Source organism: Podarcis erhardii (genome assembly GCF_964252035.2).
Source record: "Podarcis erhardii genome assembly, chromosome: 3".
Classification (NCBI taxonomy): Eukaryota; Metazoa; Chordata; class Lepidosauria; order Squamata; family Lacertidae; genus Podarcis; species Podarcis erhardii.
Window position 1 is genome coordinate 85,917,644 of NC_138507.1, and position 9,607 is coordinate 85,927,250.

Sequence of the window (9,607 nt, forward strand, 5' to 3'; positions counted from 1 at the left end):
TTTGCCCCGGGTATTCCGGTCCTTTCTCCCCACTTTCCATCGCGCACGTGCACGCCGCCATGTTTGAGAAGGGCAAAGCAATTCTGGTTTAGTAGGAGAAGTGGCTTAAGGAGAGGCTTTCTGTGTCTACGGTTTCTGGCTGGCAGAAGAGCCGCCGAGTAAAAAGTTAGGGGTAGGGCTTGGAGATGTTACGTAGCGTTGCGTTTCGACGACTGATAGATGCTGCCGCAGTTAAATACCCCGAATAAGACGAATTCACTACTGGGCGGGGGGGGGGGCATGGCATGGATTGTTACCTTATTTCTGCCTGGCGGTTCTGTTATCACCTACATCTTCCTACACCCCCCCCGCTATTCGTTTTATCTCATGAAACGAGAACGATTTTCATCTTTTAGCTGGCTCACTCCTTCATACAAAAAATAGCATCTATAATATGTTACTAAATATGGTGTTGGGCTCATATGGTGTCAGAACGGAAAAATGCAAAATATTTTGAGGATGCGGTTGTGTCGTATCCTTTTAAAAACAATTGTGAGGTGTTGAGGGATGCTTTTATGGTCCCTAGTGGGGCAGATCCACACCATATATTTAAAATGCAATCAAGACACGTTTAAAGCACATTACTTCTCCCCCCAAAATATGGGAAGTGTAGTTTTCTCACATATTTACCATTCCCAGTACCCTAAACATACTACAGTTCCCAGGATTCTTTGTGGAAAATCATAGTGTTAGGAGTTTGTGGGTGCCAGGTCTCTTTAATCCCTGGTTCCATCAAGTTTAGAAGCCAATTAAGACAGCTAACTTCATCAATCCATTATTTTTAATCATGTAGCTGGAGAACAGCAGCATAGATAGGGAGAGAGATGGTTGACATCATGTAGTGTTCAATTATTAATCATCAAGATGGATGCCACTTTTACCAAGACCCATAACTGAAGTGGTTGCTGAACTACCAGTAATATTAGGTTCCTTAACAATAATTGCGGCAAGGTGAATAGAGCAAATAATAAAAAATGCTAATGTCTAAAACTCCAGATGTTCTAAAAGCACAAGCTCACAAGACTGCATTAAAACTCTGATTTTAGCAGCTTCACCATCATCTTTTTTTGTTTCTGAGCCTTTAGTATGCACAGCATGCATCTTTCCCACCCCAAGTACAAGGAAAGCAGAGTTCTAAACAGAGTATTTTTTTACAAGAAAACCAAACTCCCCACCAGTTTATAGCATATTTCTTATAATTTCAGGCAGCTAGAAAACCCCCAAAATTATGAGTCTTATAATTAAATTAGACAAGAAGGCACCTTTGGGTAAGGCTGTGAAATCTATCCAAAACAACACAAGCTGCTACTGAAATACAACCATTTTGTGTTCTTGGGTGGAACATAGTCATCTGCGTTATAGCGGAGGGTGGCAAAGCAACCTGAAAGGAAGATGAAGGCAACAATACTACTTAGGGTACAGAAAATGAAGAGGTGTTTAGGCAAAGTGAATTGATAAGTGGCTTGAAATTTAACAATGAGGGATGATACTGAAATGTAGCTCTTATTAACAACACTTAAAAGAAGGATGCACAAATCACTTTGAGGGCCACTTTTACCTGTTTATTAATTCAAAAGGGCCACGGTGCTATATCACTACTGGGACAGTGTCACATTTTCAACTAAGTGCTTAGGGGGTTTTTTAGTCCATTTTCTGTTAACTGAATTTTTCTCTGCACCAACATTTCTGTCAGCTTCCTTCATTCCTTTATTTTCTCCCTCTCTGTAGCCACAGTTCTGTGTGCTCTTCATCTGTTACTCCCTTTTACTCTTTCCCCAGTTCATAGGTCTTTCTACACCTCCTTTTTAAAAAAATTCTTTTTCCTTTCTCTGTATTTCTGACTCCATTTCTCTGTTCATCCATAGTACTCTTTTCTCATCTCTACAGCATCACAGATCTCTCTACCTCGTATGTTACCCCACCTGCCTCTTCTCTGTTTCTCCACCTTACAGGGTCTTTTTGCCTCCCCTTTACTCTCCTTTTCTTCCCCCAGGGCCAAACTAGGCAGGACTCAGGAGTTCACTTCAAAAATGCAAAACCGTATCAGAGGAAACTGAAGATGTTTAGCATTGCAGCAGGCAAGAAGTAGGAAGTTAACCTCTTTCTCATCTGCTGTGGTCCTGAGGAAAAGCCCTCTTCTAAAGGTGTAGTATTTGCAACAAGAGGGAATTCCCTATTGATGGGGGGGGGTACTCCCTAAAGCCAACACTGCCTTCAGAAGAAGAATTTTCCTCAAAGGCTAGCAGGAAAACTCTATGCCTTCTGCAGTGCCAATCATTATAATTCCTACCACCGCTACTGCAGCTGTTTGCATTTTTAAAAACCTGCATGTGAAATGGAACAATGCATTTAATGTCACATCTTATTTGAACCTTAGTCTCTCTTTTTGTTCTGTTTCTGTTCCCCTCTATAGATCTCTGCACTGAACAAGCAACAGCGAGCCACAGCACCAAATGTATTCTCTCCTATCAAAGCAGGACATTTTTTAAACATATAAAATATGGGGAAATTTTCCCCAGCCCTCACAAATTCCACCCCACCATAAACGTAATATCAACCCACCCTTTTAATTCTGTTTGGATTTGGGGGGAAACAAATGCAGGTTTAAATGCAGCTCGCTTTCTCTTCTAGACTTGTCATTTAGGGCTTGCTGTTCTACTTTAAGCAAAACCTGTACCTATGTAACCCCTGTGGCTTAATTAGACCTGTTACTATAAGGAGGTTCAATGCTTTCAAGCTCTTGTGTGCAGATGGGTGGAGAGGAATGGTCGATTTTGGAAGCCATTTTGACTAAGAGCTGCAGGCAAGGGATTCAGGACAGGCCTGGCCTATCAAGTTATTTCAAAGGGTGAGTCCCCCTTACATTCTTGTTGTTATTATCTAGGGGGTCACTCAAATCCATAAGAAGAGAGGAGCATACTTAAAATAAATATGTGAGTGTTTTTAATTATTACAGTACTGTTGTTTCAAGAATATTCTAGAACTGAGATCAAGGAGCTCCATTTCCCATCAGGCTGCACTGCTGGGGCTCTTCCTTTTCCACAGCAATTCTGTCTTTTGGGAGACTCTCTTGCAAGAAAGGAGTATTTTTATTTTTTCATTTTGCTCATTTGGGCTCTCTAGTTAGAGCTTTAAAAACCTGCACTGAATGATGTTTGAAACTTTGTTCCCAAATAGACTTTTGTAAAGTCTAAGCCTAGGTGGCTGGAGGTGCAATCATAGAGGCTGGGGAGAAAAAAAATATTGGGCTGGTTCTGGCTATTGTATCATCGCCATCCATATAACAACCCTGTTAGGTGGGTATCGTTATCTTCATATTGGGGGATGAGCCTGAGGAAGAGTGGCTTTCCTAAAGCCACCCAGTGAATTCATGACAGAGGCCAGATTTAAGGGGTTGGACAAGGAGTGTTTGTATTGAATCCCACCAGATGTTCAGTGAATGCATTGGGGGGGGGGCAGGATTTCCACCTTCTGTTCAGCATTAGTGAGAAAGGAGCTCAAGTACACATTGATTGTGAGAGAGTTCTAATGTGAACACCCTCCAATGTGTGGGGCTTTGAACCCATATATTCTCCCTTACCAACCTGCCCATGTATTAAGATTTGAGAAAGAAGCTCTCCTGGTTATTCCCATGTTAAATGTGCTCACTAGAGGCTAGCCTTTCTTTGTGTTGGCTCCATGTCTGTGGAATGACCTCCCCACCAACTTTGCATTTTTTCAGACACCTGGTATAATAAACCCACCTTTTCCTGCTGGCTTTTGGTGGCAGATGGGTTAAGTTATTTGTACTGCTTTTAAATTATGCTATTTGTGTAATTTATGAGAATTGTTTTGTTTAGTAAGTATTATGGTATGTTTTAAAAGGACGTGGGTGGCGCTGTGGGTAAAACCTCAGTGCCTAGGACTTGCTGATTGTATGGTCGGCGGTTTGAATCCCCGCAGCGGGGTGAGCTCCCGTTGTTCGATCCCAGCTCCTGCCCACCTAGCAGTTCAAAAGCACCCCTAAGCGCAAGTAGATAAATAGGTACCGCTTTATAGCGGGAAGGTAAACGGCATTTCCGTGTGCTGCGCTGGTGCTGGCTCACCAGCTGCAGCTTCGTCACGCTGGCCACATGACCCGGAAGTGTCTTTGGACGGCGCCTGCTCACGGCCTCTTCAGCGAGATGAGCGTGCAACCCTAGAGTCGGACACAACTGGCCCATACGGGCAGGGGTACCTTTACTTTACTTTATGGTATGTTTTATTATCTTTCTTTTTTTTGTAAACCACCCCATTACCATATTTTGTGAAGAACGGTATAGAAATCTCTAAATAAATGAATGACTAAGTCCAATTTTATTCAAGTCAGCAGCACCTAGAGGTCCTTGAACCAAAACCCCTGAATTTGGGTTGCCAGACAATAGTGGTGGTGACAAGTGTAGTGGCTCAGGGTATGAGCAGTGAACCAAGTAGTCTTTGCTTCAAAGCTCACTTTAACCTTGAATTTGCTAGGTAGGCTTAGATCTGCCAGCTGTTCTCTTGGCCTCATCTCCCTATAAGCAGCATGGAAATCATAATATTACCTTATACTATAAGACTTACCGTATAGGGTTGTTGTAAGGGCTGCTAGGATGATGCACTCTGTGTACTTGAAATATGCTTGCTACATGAATGCTAGGTGCCACAGTATCCTCCTTGCATTATGTGTGCCATTTCCTGTTAATTTTGCTTCCATGAACCTTTGCAATCTTGCCTGGGATTAAGGACTGTCTGAACCAAGTTCATGATTTGAAGTATGATGTTTCTACAGTCTGAAAGCAGCTGGAGGCTGTGGTCCTGTGCAGGCGTCCCCATTAAATTCAGGAAGACTTCTGGCAACATGCATAAGATGGGGCTGAAATATTGCAGAATAGTGGTAGAGAACGCACTACATGGAGCAGATCCAGGGTTTCCCATTTCTGATTTGTTTTTGGTTAATAAATAATGGGAAAATCTGTAGCATTTTCTCAATCTAGCAAAAGCTGGGCTAAAAGAAAATGCATTTTGGGGGAACGCAGCAGGCTCAAAGCTAAAACCCAGCTGAGGCTCCCAGTGGTGTTTTTGAAGCATAGTATGCAGAGAGGGGCATAAAAAGAAATACAGTTTTGCTTCAGACACTATTCTTGTTTGTTTAGCTGAGTGTAAATGCAATTTAAAAATGCATAGAGGTTTGAATGCAGCCCATCTGTCATGGCTTTCGATAGGACGAAATATCCATCAATCCTGCAGAACAAAATTTCTGCCTTAGAAAAGTACATATTGATTCAAGGGTGACTGAGAACTCCCCTACCATCCCTTGTAAAACACACACACACTTTACAATGCAACCCTATACATGTATGTTCAAAAGTAAACCCCAAGTTCAGTGGGACTTGCTCATGTGTGTATAGGATTGCAGCCATTGCGTCCTATCTTGGGATGGGGTGGGAATGAGAAGAACAGAACTCTCTTGTACTTCTTCCTGTGTTGCAACAATTCTAAAAGGGACTGCTTCTACAGCTGTAGAAATGATTAATGGTCTAATTTGGTTGTTTCTGTCACTGCCTCTTTAGGAGTCAGCAAACACTATGTTCATCTAGCCCAATTATTTCCAGGTCAGCCCCAAAGTGGAACCTTTGCCCTTTGCCTGGGGATAACATGTCTCCCGTTGTTGAAATGTCTTTTTCAAAGTTATTCAAGTTACTGTTCATTCCATGACATACTAGTAAATAAATAGGTGGTGGAGGTATAGAGGTGATTGTTGCTGTTTTGGTGCTGGGGAATACTTGCCTCTTTCTGTCTTGATTCTTGAATAATAGCTTGCAATTTTGTGGTGCGCAAGGACTGCAAATCCTGTATTTAAAAATGTATATATATATACGACATGAAAAATGACTAAATATCCTCTGTGCGTTGGCAACAGCCTTCCAATGGCTGGTGTTTTAATACAGGTAGTGGAAGCTGTAAAAAATAGATCTGAGTGAGAAGAGGGGTGAGCAGAAGGATGTGTGATGGGATTGTTTTTATTGCCCTTTATATGGTTTTTTACAAAGCCAATATTCTGCCTGGTCTTCCCATTGGTGTTGACAGAGTTGGAACTTTGGCTCAAAGCCCTGGGCCTTAGAGTCTGGATGCCCTCCAAATGACTACCCAGAGAACAGTAGTTTATGAGGGCAGCAGCAAACAGGTCTGACACCAGCATTGGGTCTGTCTGAGGCTTACTAGGACTGACACTGGTCACTGTAGAATCCTTTCTTCAATTCTATTCAGGGACCAACTGGTCAGGAATGCACATTGTTACAGAAGTTTATTTTTTAATTTTTTTACCTTAAATACATATTGCCTTTTACTAATATAAAATGGTGCTGATTCCTAAGAGTTGTACTCAAGAGTACACACCTGTCAAAATTAATGGTCCTAAGTTAGTCATGTCTTATCATTTTTAGTGGATCTACTATTAAAATTGGGCCCAACCCAAAGTGAATGTGTTTAACATCAGGCGGGTGAAGCAAACTTTATTTTTGTTTATTTCTGGAGTCATGATGCTATGATTTAAGTGAGCTTAAAACGTGAAATTACACATGCTCAGAGTGCCCCCTTTTTAAAAAAAATAAGGGCTGAGAAACTATTTTGTGGTGGTGCTTTTTTATAAAAAAATTATATTATTATTATTAAAATTTGTATACTGCCCTATACCTGCAGGTCTCAGGACAGTTCATAGGATAAAATCACAATATAAAAACACAGAATATGAAATCAAAATACAGAATACATAATCAAAATAAAAACAAGAACAATTATACCCACATGTAGTATAACACCAAAATGGTCTGCACATTCAAATTCCCTTTGGATCTGGTAGAAATGCACACAAAACTACAAAATTGTGAAGTTTATTAAGAGTTAAACTGAAATAACAGGACGAATGGAGGGGGCAGAAGGTTGTTTCAAAAAAATTAAAACAGTTTAGTCCGAGCCTATCTTTCCTCCTGCAGCTGCTTGCAATCAGCTTTGGGTCTTCCAGTGAGGTGGGGGACAAGGGATGGTATGGCAACAGTTCCCTTTTAAGAATTTCTGACCCAGGTGGGTCTTGATAGACAGCTGGCATTGTCCAGGTAATCGCAATGCAGCCAGGTAGCTGGGAGAATGCCCGGGGGTCAGAGGCTGAAACATTCAATGTGACAGAAGACTGGAGATGGGCCATCAAGGAAGAAATACGGCCATTCCTCAGCTCTTAACTGTGACTCCTCCAGGAAGACCAAATGAAGAACAAAAGATACTGCCAATCTTCAAGTGGCAGGGGACCAAAAATGAGACCTGCGCCACAGGCAGGAGTGTGTGTGTGAATCCTTGCCACCTAGCCAACAGGGTAGGTGGAGCATTTCAATCAGTTCAGGGCAGATGCTGTAATTATCTTTCTGCAGTACAATCCCCTGTTCTTATAACTGTTTTGTGTTTGTGTGCTCTTCCGCTTCTGCTTTCCTCCTGTAATCTCGCCTGCGGCCAGCTAGCCCTAGCCATTTAGGTCCAGGAAAGAGTCTGATCATTGATTATTAAGTCTTGGGAGGCATTAATTCAAAAATACAGTTGCATTCCCAATATGGCTTGCCTAGGGCTATGCGCATTCAGTGTGTCCAACGAGTATGGGAATGGCAGAAAATGCTATCAGAGTCCTGCAGGCTGGATGGCGCTGCTCTTGATGTCCTCTCCAAGTGACATAAATATACAGAAGCCCCATGAACTCAGTCCCTGGTTTGTCTCTGTGTCACCTTCCATGCTTCCACCTTGACAGCTATGCACAGATTTCCAAAACAGCTTGAGATTACAGAATTAATTAGAATTAAATTAATCAGTACACCCACCACAAGGCTGCCTGGTTCCACGAAATGAGCAATTCTCTTAAGACGTGTTTCCACAGCCAGGGCTGATGCTCATCACGCTTGTCAACACACACTTCTCATTTTGATGAGGTTTTGTCTCTTGCATGTTTGGAATGTGGTGAGGACTGAAAGCTTCTAAAAAAGATATATGGCAGGGATGGCCGTCCTTGTATTTCAGTGGGAGTGGGACACACATCATGTTAGGAGGGGGACAATTTATGGAATCAGAAGTATGGACGTATGATGAATATGCATCTGTTTTTGTCTGGGACTCATCTGTGGGCGCTGCATATTCACTACAGATGCGCCTTCTGGAGGGAAGCCTCTGGATCCTCCAGAACAGACGAGTAACAACTTCACAAGCGCCAGGGTTGCAGGTTCAATTCCTGTAAGGGACAGGTGCAAATCCCTGCATTGCAGGGGTTGGACTAGATGATCACCAGGACCCCTTCCAACCCCACAATTCTATGATTCTGTGTCCAGGAAGACCCTTATGTCACCTCTGAACATTGTTCATGAGCCGCAGAGCACACACCATACACTGAAAGCACATGTTTTTCCCCAAAGAAATCTGGGAACTATAGTTCATGGAGGGTTCTGGAAATTGTAGTTCTGTGAGAGGTCAGCTACAGTTCCCAGAATTCTTTGGGGGATGTCACATATTTTAAAAGTATGGTGTATATGCAGCATGGAAGAAAACCATTGCTGGTGTGGCATGTACGTTTTGTTCAGTGAGGGATTTTCATGTGAATTGCAAATGCAGGAAAATGTTTTTCTTAGGCTGCAATCTTCTGCACAATTAACTCTGAATAAACATGTTTAGGACTGAGCTGTTTGAATGACATCGGCTATATACAAAAGTGCAGAAAATATACCTAATATATTTATAATATATACCAAATAGGATGAGGATGACCAGATAAGCAAGGGAGTTTCAATTTGCCAGTCTCAAGCCTTCCTTGCTTCATAGAAGCAAGGACAAATGGTCTGTCTAATAAAAGAAACAGCTTGGTGTCTGCAATCAAGTATGTGAATAAGGTTACCTGTATTGGTATGTGATTATTTCTCCCACAAATGACCACTGGCACTGTCTATTAAGTCAAATACTGAAGTAAAATCCACGAAAGCCACATAAAAGCTTCCACCCATCTCAGACTTTTGTGAATCAAATGGATGAGCACGAAGCAGTGATCAGTTGTGCTTCTTCCTTGCCAAAAATCCAGCATAGCAACCCCTTGTCCAATTTATGCAAAAATAATCAGCTACCGGTTCCTTCTCTCCATGCCAGGCCTCTCATATGTGGATACCATGAATAGCAAGTGATAAAACTGTTCCCGGACATTGCCGCTTTAGGCAGCAGGCTGGCTAAATGAATGCCCCTCCATATGAAATCTTGTTTATTATTAATATTCCCGCAGGTAGAAAAAACAGATGTCACGAAGAAAAGTTATAGGCTAGGCTTGTGCCTGATAACACTAGTTTTGGATATGCAAGATTCCTCACCCCACCCCGGCTCCCCCACCAAGAAGCACTGAAATCTGAGGTTTGCGCTTGAAGTGATACAGTCCAGGAATCACTATGACACCTCCCCTGCTTTTGGTGGAAGAAGCCTTGGTGTGGTATGAGAGGGGTACGGCAAGTTGGAGAACCAGAAGGGGCTTCTGCATACCAAAGCCCCCTCTGCAAATGCA

At 42.3% G+C, this 9,607-nt stretch overlaps 1 long non-coding RNA gene across 1 annotated transcript; it reads left to right on the forward strand.

Annotated features, from left to right (window-relative positions):
* The first annotated feature begins 72 nt into the window (after window positions 1-72).
* LOC309337611 lies at window positions 73-3,893 on the forward strand. Its single transcript, XR_014154436.1, has 4 exons — window positions 73-165; window positions 2,033-2,183; window positions 2,453-2,972; window positions 3,761-3,893. It is a non-coding gene; the product is annotated as an uncharacterized lncRNA (long non-coding RNA).
* The last annotated feature ends 5,714 nt before the right edge of the window (window positions 3,894-9,607 follow it).